Here is an 11,529-nt window from a genome sequence, read left to right on the forward strand (position 1 = left end):
ACTACAATCTTAGGAACAGAGATGTTCCTATTACAGCAAATAAAGCACAGCCCAAGAAGAATATCTCAAAGACAGCTGATGATAAAAAGGAAAAATCAAAGGTAGTTGAAGGTAAAGATGATTCTCCTCTTGATAAAAAGGATATTCAAATTTCTTCTCCTCCCAAAGAAGTTGACAAGACTACTTCTGTTTTTAATACTGAGAATGAGATTGCAAAAATTAAAATATCAGTCCCTTTTAATGAAATTCTCAAGGTAGACAAATACAGAAGTAAAATTGTTGAAATGCTTAATTCACAACCAGGGGTGGCTGATATCCTAAATGTACGAGAAGATAATCCTATTATCTGTTTGGGTCCAAGACTTGAGGATGAACAAAATGAAGAGTTTCCCCCTTTCTACATAAGCATTACCATTCATGATATGACTCTACATAATGCTATGTTAGATTCGGGGGCATCACACAATCTCATGCCTAAGGTAATCATGGAAAGACTGGGGTTAGAGGTAACTAGGCCATATAAGGATTTATTTTCCTTTGATTCAAAAAGAGTCCATTGCATTGGTTTGATAAAGGATGTTGTTGTGGGGCTCACCCAAATTCCAGCAAAAACAACTGTTATGGACATTGTTGTTGCAGACATTCCACCAAAGTTTGGGATGCTTCTTTCAAGGTCATGGGCAGCAAAAATCAAGGGCACAATGCAGATGGATCTAACATATGCTACCATCCCAGTGTTTGGTGAAAAAAGGAGGTTGTATCGTGAAACAAGGATGGCCTACATGGTAAGCAGCAAAGAAAAGCCTCCGAATATTCCTATTTACTCATGTGATACTGGTCTTGGATCAGCTATCCTTTTCAATGAATCAGTTGGAAAAGAATCACAAGATGAATCTGCAGAAAATCAGTGTCAAGAAGGGCAGCAAGGAGATGAAAGAGACAACATGGGCTGCTGGTCATTATACTTTGATGGATCAGCAGGAAAAGAAGGGGCAGGAGCTGGGATTTGGATCACTAGTCCAACTGAAGAAAGTAAGTTTCTCTCATACAAATTAAACTTTGATTGTACCAACAATATGGCTGAGTACGAATCTCTGGTTTTAGGTTTGGAAACCTTGATAAAGTTGAAAGCTAAAAACATTGCTGTTTGTGGAGATTCTGAACTGGTAATTAAACAAGTAGAAGGTACATATCAAACTAAGGATGCAAGGATGAGAGCATACAGAAATTTAGTGTTGGAGATGTTGGAAAAATTTAAATCCTATTCCTTCAACATCAAAACCAGAGATCAAAACTCTATTGCAGATTCTCTTGCTGTTTCAGCCAGTCTTTTTATTATTCCTAAGCATTCTTCTGAAAGCTATGAAGTGGAGGTTTGCCATAGACCAATCATACTGGATAATATCACAAATTGGCAAGTTTTTGAGGATGATCAGCAGGTAAGGAACTTCATTGAATTAAAAGAAGAGTTTGAGCACAATCAGATAGATCATCAAAATATGTTAATAGAGTCAAAAGAAAATTCTGAAGTCTTACAGTTACAAAATAACTTAATTCCTAAAGGCTTCATTCCTCTTGAAAAATTATTTGATCAAAATGATGTGTTCAAAGCCCCAAGACTACAAGCTAATGAAGAGGAAGTAGAAAACTGCAATTTAGGTGACTCGGTTGTGCCTAAAATAGTCAAGATTTCCAAATTCCTTTCAGCTGGTAAGAAGACTAAATATGTTGAGATGATGAAAAGATTCATTGATGTTTTTGCATGGAGCTATGCTGACTTGAAACAATATGATTCTTCAATCATACAGCATACCATTCCAATTAAGCAGAATGAAAAGCCTTTTAAACAGAAGCTAAGAAGAATTAATCCTCTTCTAATGCCATTGATTGAAAAAGAAGTGAACAAGCTTTTTGATGCTAAAATTATTGTCCCAATCAGATTCTCAAATTGGCTTGCTAACTTGGTACCAGTCAGAAAAAAGAATGGAGAGATCAGAATTTGTATAGACTTCAGGAATTTAAACAAAGCTTCATTGAAAGATAATTACCCTCTCCCTAAAATGGATTTCATTCTGCAAAACATTGTTGGTTCACAAAGGATGTCTATGCTTGATGGCTTCTCAGGGTACAATCATATTCTTGTTCACCCAGACGATCAGGAGAAAACAGCTTTCACTACACCATGGGGAACATTCATGTATGCAAAAATTCCCTTTGGCCTCATGAATGCAGGAGCAACTTTCCAGAGAGCAATGGATATTGCTTTTGCTGAAGAAAAGGACAAATCAGTGGTGGTTTATCTTGATGATATCACAGTTTTTTCAAAAAAAAAAGAAGACCACTTAAAGCACCTTGAAAGGATCCTACTGAAGTGTAGGAGGTTTGATATTTCTCTAAACCCAACTAAAAGTATTTTTGCTCTAACTTCTGGCAAACTGCTTGGTCATATTATTTCTGAAGAAGGAATTAGGATTGATCCTAATAGAGTTAGTGCAATTCAAAAACTGGATTTACCAAGGAGTAAGAAGGAGGTTCAATCATTTCTTGGGAAAGTTAACTTTGTTAGAAGATTTATTCCTAATTTTGCTGAAGTTGTCAAGAACATAACAAAGATGTTAAAGAAAGGAGCATATTTTAAATGGACAGCTGAAGCAAAGAAATCATTTGAAGAGATCAAGAAGGCACTTACTCAAGCACCAGTACTCATCAGCCCGGATTTTACCAAGGAGTTTCTCATCTTCACCTTCGCTTATGAAGACACAATTGCTGGAGTTTTATTGCAAAAAGGAATTCAAGGTACTGAACAACCCATTTCTTTCTTTAGCAAGACATTGGCCAATGCTGAATTGAAATATAATATCTTAGAGAAGCAAGCCTATTCATTGGTGAAAGCAATTAAGGATTTCAGAATTTATCTTTTGCACTCTCACATTATTGCATACGTGCCAAATGCTGTTATAAAAGATATTCTTACACAAGCTGATCCAGATGGAAAAAGGGGAAAGTGGATAGCAAAACTGTTGGAGTATGACATCGAGATCAAACCCACCAAGTTGGTAAAGGGTCAAGGCCTAGCCAAGTTGTTGACTCAATCAAATCTGGACTGTATTGATATTAATTTAAGCACAAAAATCTCAGAAATCTCTGAAAATGAAGAGGAATTGGTCCAGATAAATGAAAAATTCTTGATCTCAGAATGGTACAAGGATATAGCATTTGTTTTGCAGCATAATAGAGCTCCTGATAATCTTTCAAAATCCAAAGCTCGGTTTACCAAATTGAAATCTCTCAGATATTTTGTGTATGACCAAAATTTGCTTTGGAAGGATGCAGGAGGGATATTGTTAAATTGCCTCATTGAAGAAGAAGCTAATAAGGTAATTGATGAGTTTCATAGAGGGGATTGTGAAGGACATCACTATTGGAAATCCACTGCAAACAAGATCTTGAGAGCTGGCTATTTTTGGCCAACTATGTTTAGAGATATCTATAAAAAGATAGCCACATGCCATGAATGTCAAGTGTTTGGAGGAAAGAGAAAGCTTATGCCAATGCCCTTGGTTCCTATTTATGTTGAAGCACCTTTCCAGCAGTGGGGATTAGACTTTATAGGGGAAATACATCCTCCTTCATCAGGACAGCATCGCTGGATTCTTACAGCCACCGATTACTTTACAAAATGGATAGAGGCAATACCCACAAGGCAAGCAAATGATTCAGTGATTATTTCTTTCTTAGAAAACAATATATTATCAAGATTTGGTTGCCCAATCAAGATCATTATAGACAATGCTCAAGCCTTCAAGTCAAAAAGAATGATTAATTTTTGTCATCAGTATCACATCTCCCTGGGACATTCTACTGCTTATTATCCACAGAGAAATGGATTGGCTAAGTCATCAAACAAGAGCCTTGTGAGAATCATTAAGAAGCTACTGCAAGAAAATAAAAAAGCTTGGCATTTGAAACTGAAATATGCTTTGTGGGCTGACCGGATTTGCACAAAGAGGTCCATTGGAACATCACCATATGAGCTAGTATATGGGGCAGAGGCTATATTTCCCACATCCCTAGGGGTACCAGTAATGAAGCTGATTCAAGGATTAGAAGAAGAACCAAATGCAGTACAACGAAGGATCAATCAGCTAATAGCTTTGCAGGAGAAAAGAAATGAGGTGTTTGACAATCATCAACAAAACCAGAACAGGATCAAGAGAGCATTCGACAAAAAGATCAAAGAAGTTACATTTCATATTCATGATAAAGTCTTGAAATGGGAAGCTAGAATTGAAGAGAAAGGTAAACATGGTAAATTCGAAAATTTGTGGAAAGGGCCATATCAAATTTCTGCTTTCCATGGGAATAACACCTACATTTTACAAGAGATTGATGGAACACCATATGCTGGAGGACCTGTTAATGGCAGGTTCCTAAAGCATTACAATTGATTGAATTTCTGCCAAGTATCTCACAAACATTGTATATAACCGTTTTATTAGTGTTTCTTTGTTGCAAATAAATGACAAGCTGAACAGGAAGCTCAAGCCCGAGGTGAAGGCTCACAAAACTAGAAAGGGATGCTTGTCAACTCTGTTTATGTTTTCATAAATTGGACAAAGCACTGGACCTGCGAGTTCTTAGTGTACTACAGGAGCACACTATCCCAAGTGGAGCCACTGTTATCACTTAGAACTAAAAATTTGATGCATATAATTTTCTATCCTAGCCCGATGACAAAGGTCTGTGTTAGTTCAATTGAGTTTTAATTTTCTTTCCTTAGGATTTGGAGTCTTAAAGAGTTTCTAACTCAAATCATTCTCAACTCCCATTGGTTCTCCTCTACTCATCATTGTTTTGTAGCCACCTCTGTGTCTTATGTAAGCCACCGTGTCTTTTAGTAATTTCGCAGCATAATTCCCATTCGCCAGTTTCGCAGCGCAATCATGATTAGGCAGTTTCGCAGCGCAATCATGATTAAGCAGTTTCGCAGCACATCATGATTAAGCAGTTTCGCAGCGCATCATTAAAATTTGAAACTAACAGCGCTGCGAAATCATGGATTCGTACTTCCACAGTGAATCTTTCCTGAAATATCAAGTCCATTAGGTGAGTCATCAGCCATGTCTTCTCATGTCAGTTCATATATCTCTTCCATCACGTTTTAACGTTCATTGCCACTATCACCACCATTAGCTCTATTGATACGCATGTATTATCATTCCCAAGAAATTTCACCATGCATAAGCCTTAATGATGGCCGTAAGTCTTGCATGATTGACAAATCTGCAAGATTATGTCTTGAAAGGTTTTAAGCGGAAAGATTCAAAATTCAAGCGAGGCTGAATTCAAAAAGAAGTTGAATCACAATTCCCACCGGAGCTGGTAGTCTTTGTGTGCGAAGATTTGGAAGAATTCATGGAGAAAAAAGAGCACAGATCCGGTAAACCTCTAAGGACTGAACCCGAGGGCCTGGATATAACGCTGAGAGATGAAGGTGTGAAGAAAGCATTTAAAAATGTTGGGTGATGGAACTTTTGCAAAAAGTTACAAGGAGGGCATGCGCAGGTAACTAAAGAATTTTCACTAAACTTCACTGGTTTAAATTCAAAGGTAGCCATGTTAGAAGTGCAGGTGTCTCCAGAAGCAATATCCGTTGTGACAGAGATCCCAAGAGGACAAGAGGAATGGTTTAAAAATTTCAAATTTGACCTGAATCCTTGTAAGGAGTTTTTAAAGGATGATTATGTAAATGAAGATTTGAGTAGGGGAGTGCCCAGGAATTATGTCAAGGAACATTATGCTCTCTTACTCACCTGCATACATAAATATTTGACTTGTGAAGGAAGGTATAATAAGGTTTATTCTTACCATTTCAAGCTGCTTTTGCATTTCACTGGGAAAATCTCCATAGACCTACCTTTTTATTTGTTCCGTAGCTTGAGTAAGATGTGTGATAAGGTACAGCTGAGAAAAGAGGATTCTGAAACCTCTTTGTTTCATCATGGTTTGATCAAGTTACTGGTTTTAGATGGCCTCCAGAAGATAGACAGAGACTGGAATTCTTTTATTTTTATGGCTGGATTCCAAAGCAAGACTGGCCTCACTCCTCAACCGGCTAGAGATTTCACAATAGCTGAGCTCCAAAAAGAGGCAAGAGCCAAAAGGGTTCCAAAGTCACAGCTAAGAAAACCAGTGAAGCCTCTCATCATCCAAGATCAACCTCAGCAAATAACTAAGGAAAAGGCTCAGGGTAAAAAGAATGTGCCCGAAACAAGCACATCTGAAGCAGTCTCAAGGGTAAGAACAAGAAGTCAAATAATGAAGGAAAAAGGTAAAGCTGTAGCATTTGAAGAGAGCCCAGTGTCCAAGGCAAATTTGAATGATTTATTGCAGGCCATTGAATTCGAGCAGTCTCTACCAGTCCAAATTGAACTGATGCAGTCATAGCAAGAAGGTACCAAGAAATCCAAGGCTTTAAAAAGGCTTAAATTTGATAAGCCAGCTGAAGAATTCATTTTTAAACCCAGAAGACCTATGACAAGGAGGTTCCAACAAGTACAAGAAGCACTGCCGAGAACAGAGGAAACAGGGGAAGGAACACAAAAAGACATGGGAAAAACAGCCATTGCATCTTAAGAAGATAATATAGCAGCCATACAGAGACAATTAGAGTCAGCCAAGTATGAGATTGCTAAACTGAAGAAGGCCGCTAGAAAACATGCAGCCATACATGCAAAATATTATAAAACCTTATGGGAAGGAAATGAAGCTGTAAAAGCTCAGTTGAATTCAGTGGTTGATGGCCATGCACAATTTCACACCTGGACAGTACCAGCAATCAAGGAAGCTAAGTATATCAGAAGGATTAATATGCAACTGAGAGCTGGGAATAGAGCTATGAGGAAACAAATTGAAGATTTGAAGACACAGCTGAACCGGCTGCCTGCTAAATGAGTTTTTCACTTCAAGTAAGGTTTTGTTTCAAATTTTTGACAAATTTGCTTAATCTTATTTCTCTGAGGAAATATAAATCCCTGTTCAACATGTGGAAAGTCGAAGGGAGTTTTTGGTAATCAAATATTCGGTTAATAATGATCTCGGGTCAAAGGCAAATTGTTTTAAATAATTCAGCAGTTTTGTAGCGCGCTACGAAACTGCTGAAGATGTTGTTTTTAACATAAATCAAACAGTTTGAATTATGAGCGGGAATTTTGAAAGGAAACGCCTAAAGGGAATGCAAGAGATCATCCGGAGCTGTCAACAGTCAATCAGGTCAAGACAGGTGGATGCTTTAAAAGGGTTGAATATTCAAATCCAATTTTGAATTTCTGTCATAAAACCCCTTGATCACCGTTTAATATATATCAAACGATTTGACTACAAGAAGTTTTTGCCTGTACACATGTTCATCAACAAAGCTTACAGCGTATCAAGGACATGGCAGTCTTCCACATCTTGGGTAATTAAAGGCGAAAGAACATGCTTCTGTGCATTCGAAGATTTTGGAAAAACTGAAGCCGAGAAGCAAGGGTAACCTCCAAATATCTCTGAGCAGTTAAAAAGTTTCAACATTCCAGGTCAACATGGGGCATTAAATACCCATCTCAGCCATTTCAGCCAAACTGAAGGAGGACCAGGTGTCAAAGAACGAGGAGAAGCCATCATGCATACAATATGGAGTTAGAGTCATAGTAGATTTAGAACTCTAAAAAAGCTCCAGTCAGCACTTTATTGTATTTATTAGTTAATTAAATAGTTGATAGGTGTCATTAGAGGTAGTTATCGAATTCCCCTCATGCTGGAGGAGGAATCTCGATTAGTTAGAATAAGAATTCTATATATAGCTGAAACAGCAATGTAATGAGGGTTGGAAAACTTTATGACAGAGCATTGTATTTGGCTTATGTAAAGACAGAATTTCAGTAATACAATTTAGCTTTACTTCTCAGGATTCAAGAAGGATTTCTATGTTCAGAATGTGTGATCTTGTCCTTTACTAAGTTTTTTACAGTTTTATAAATGTATAATCACTCAGAATTCACTGATTGTGCTCTAATTTCCTGTATGCATTTATAAACTGTGGTTTCATATGAGTTATGTTCTGAATTTTCAAATGTTGAATGCCCTGACTTCTATGTAAAGTCAAGATCCTTTTGTATTGAAGTGTTGTTGACTCCATAGGCCCAATGGAAACTTGTTTAATGTTTTTCCAGCATCTATATTAGTCACAATTATTTCACAAAGAGTTAGCCATCTTATCTTAATCCAAATCATTAACCCATCTAGAGAGAGCCCTCTCAGGTTGAGGAGGCTAAGCCTCAGCCTAAAGTAGGTTTGAAACAGTTACTTGAAGTCTTCCTAGTCTGCAGCCTTCTAGGGCTTGATTTTTAGATAACACACTGGAATGATGTTCTTGTAATAAAGAGATGTTCCTGCACTGGAAGTATCTATTGTGCATGCACTAAAGATTTCGACCTTTATACAAGAGCTATGGATTCTTGTACTAGAGCACTTTATTCTTGTACCAGGATATCGATTCATGTACTGAAATAAAGGTTCATGTACCAAGTAATCAGTGTTCCTCATCTGGAATTTATCTAGGACAAAGAATTAAAGGTATTACAGACTCATGTGCATGGATGTGCCTATGTTACTTTATGCAATGGATCGATAAGATTGCAAAATACACAGACACTGAGGCAGTTAGAGAAAACATAACAGGAAAACATGTAAGACAACAAGTTTAATAAGGAGTTCACCCAATGCTCCTGGGCTACGTCTACTGGTCCAGCTCTCTGTAGTGGCCTCTCTATTATGTTTTTAAGCAGGGTTTTTACAACAGTGAGCTCAATTCGCGTCTCACTAAATAGATGAAAGTCAGTAGGAATGGACTGCAAAAACTCTCCTTACTGAAATTCGACCTCTGAGGGTCATAGTAGTATGACAGGCCTATGCCGAGGAGTTTGCTTGAACCTCTCAAGCCTTCTATGGAGTACACATACTCTCTGACTCTCTTTGGCTCTGTCTGGCTCAATGTTGCCTTCAGGTCAACTCGACTTCTACTCTCTGTTTTCTGCTCTTACCTATCTGCCTTCTTGTGTTGTTTTTTTTCTTCTGTCAGGTCATGGCTTTAAAGCCAGTCTATTCTTTTGACTGTTCGTTTCCACTTCCTGGCCTTCTGGTTTCCTTAACCCTGCCCATTCAAATTCCTCTGCTCTGCATCATCATCACTGGGTAATGCCTCATAGGGAGGTGGCCACCTGTTTCCTAACGAACTAGGTGTCAGATTCCTTGAATCATTTTTGAATGGCTATTAATTTTGTTTGCTTCAAGATTGCTCGCGAATAATGAATCGTTTGCCAACTCATAATACACGTTGGACTTCAAATCCCCTATCATCTTGCTTTTTGACTTGTCAAATCCAGTCAGTCATCCGGATGCATCTATGCCATTGATTTGGGCCCCCCAGATCCTACGGTCGTCCTTCATATCGGGTGGACAAGTTTCACAATGTTTACTCGTTTGATTCGGGCAGTTTTCTCTCTCATCCACTGAACGCGTGTCGCTTGATGTGTGGCATCGAGCGGGACTCAGTCAAAATTGATTACCACCTCAAGGCCTTCCAATATCCTACCGGTTTGTGGAATCCTGTGCTACGGAACCAAATGCATTACTTTTTCTAAATTTTATAACGATTTCAGGTCTGGGTGCTTCGGGACTTTCCTTCACTAAGGGGGACACCCTGCAATACACGATTATCACTAAGCTCTTTAGCGTTAATCACGTATTAGAAACCACCCCCGTTCCTTGATTTGGCCTCCGATTTTTCCAGTTTGCGTCAGTGCGCATTACCATGGGCCAATGGTTTGCGCGCTCGACTGAGGGTCCTCATTGCTCCGCTCTAACCATAACCACAACTGTTACGAGGATTCTGTTGTGGGGAAAAATGCCTATGCAGGACGATCCTATCCACCTAAGGTGTGACAGTGCCTTAGCAACAAACAAGGACGGCTATTCTGGTTTCTTCCTTTATGAAATGTGAAAGATGAGAGATAAATGGACTTACCGGTGTCTTCCGTTTGTCCCTCGATCCGGTCTCTCTTCTCTTTGGGAGTTCACAGCTACTTGCCTTCTCACTCGCCCAGCTTCAGCAGGTTCATGCAAGATCACAAGAGAACAGCTACTCGCCTTCTTGCTTGTCTAGCTTCAACGGGTTCCTGCAAGATCACAAGAGAACAGCTACTTGCGACAAGAGAATAACACTACACAAAGACAGATATTCACATTCATAACTAGTTTAGGATTAGAAATAAACCAAATACACTAATGCAATCATACATCAAAGACACATCAGTATATAGGAGAAACCAAGATAGCTTTATTGATGAATAACAAGGTTCAGGAAGAGATACAACCCAGAGGGCTCCAATCCAGCATCTCCTTCCCAGCAAATGGAATTCCTATCTTCACCCCCTTCAAAGCATTAAGCACCCAATGATTCCAATCTCAAACCAACAGCAATTCTTTGCAATAACAAAATTCCAGCCTCTAGATCTCATGGAGGAGAGATCCATATATAGATGTTTGGAGAGAGGGTGAGTCAGCTTGAGATCTGACTAGTGTCCTCTCCCTCTGTCAGTTCTTGATTCCACTTGGAGGTTCTTGCTTCCACTTGGATATTTGGAACCTCTTACTCATCACCAGTCGAATTCCCTGAGGCAAGTGTCATTTTGGAAGCTTCCTGGGTTTTGACACCTTGAGAAATGAGCCTGCCACATGTCCACTCTCGTTCAGTGCAGGTAGCCAGTGTTCCCTTTGACATTCAACGCAGGTAGCCAGTGTTGTCTTTGACATTCAGCGCAGACAGCTAGTGTAGCCACTGAAATGATCCTGAATTGACTTGTTTTTGAGCAGTTTCTGGTGGAGAACTTCTGTGAATTGTTGTGGTTTGTTAGCCTTGTTCCTCTAGGGGTAGGAACAACATGTTTAGGGACTTTGGATCCCTTAGATTATGGACATTTCATGCTCAATGTTGTAAGGCACTAAAATGTCTATAACAGTTGCCCCCTAAAGTATGAGGTTGTTTATCGGGTGAAATGCTTTATCAGGGGAATCCGAAGTTCATCCAATGCTGAGAGGAGACCTGTAATAAGATACAATACAATACATTATTTTTCATACTGCTTTCATTATCTAGCTGAGGCGGGCATTCCCATGCTTAGCTTTATAAATTCATTTTTTTGTACATAGAACAGACAATCGTCTGGTGGTAGACTGATAATTTTGATGAAATTATAATCCTTTGAGTAGGATGATTATCTGCTGCAACGATGTACATGTCAATGTCTTTATCTTTCCTGAATATATATCGCAGCCCGGATGGATGAAACTAGATCCGATGTCTTCAAACTCGTTCGATCTTCACTCTAAGTACAAGTCGATCCATGTGAGAAATGTTCTGAAGTCGAACATGGAAAGACATCGCTTGATTACCGGTCAATGATGTAAACCGTTAACAAGCGCGAGAGG

Source organism: Pinus tabuliformis, chromosome 7, assembly GCF_031772625.1.
Source record: "Pinus tabuliformis cultivar Carrire ecotype Pingquan chromosome 7, CPIR1, whole genome shotgun sequence".
Lineage (NCBI taxonomy): Eukaryota > Viridiplantae > Streptophyta > Pinopsida > Pinales > Pinaceae > Pinus > Pinus tabuliformis.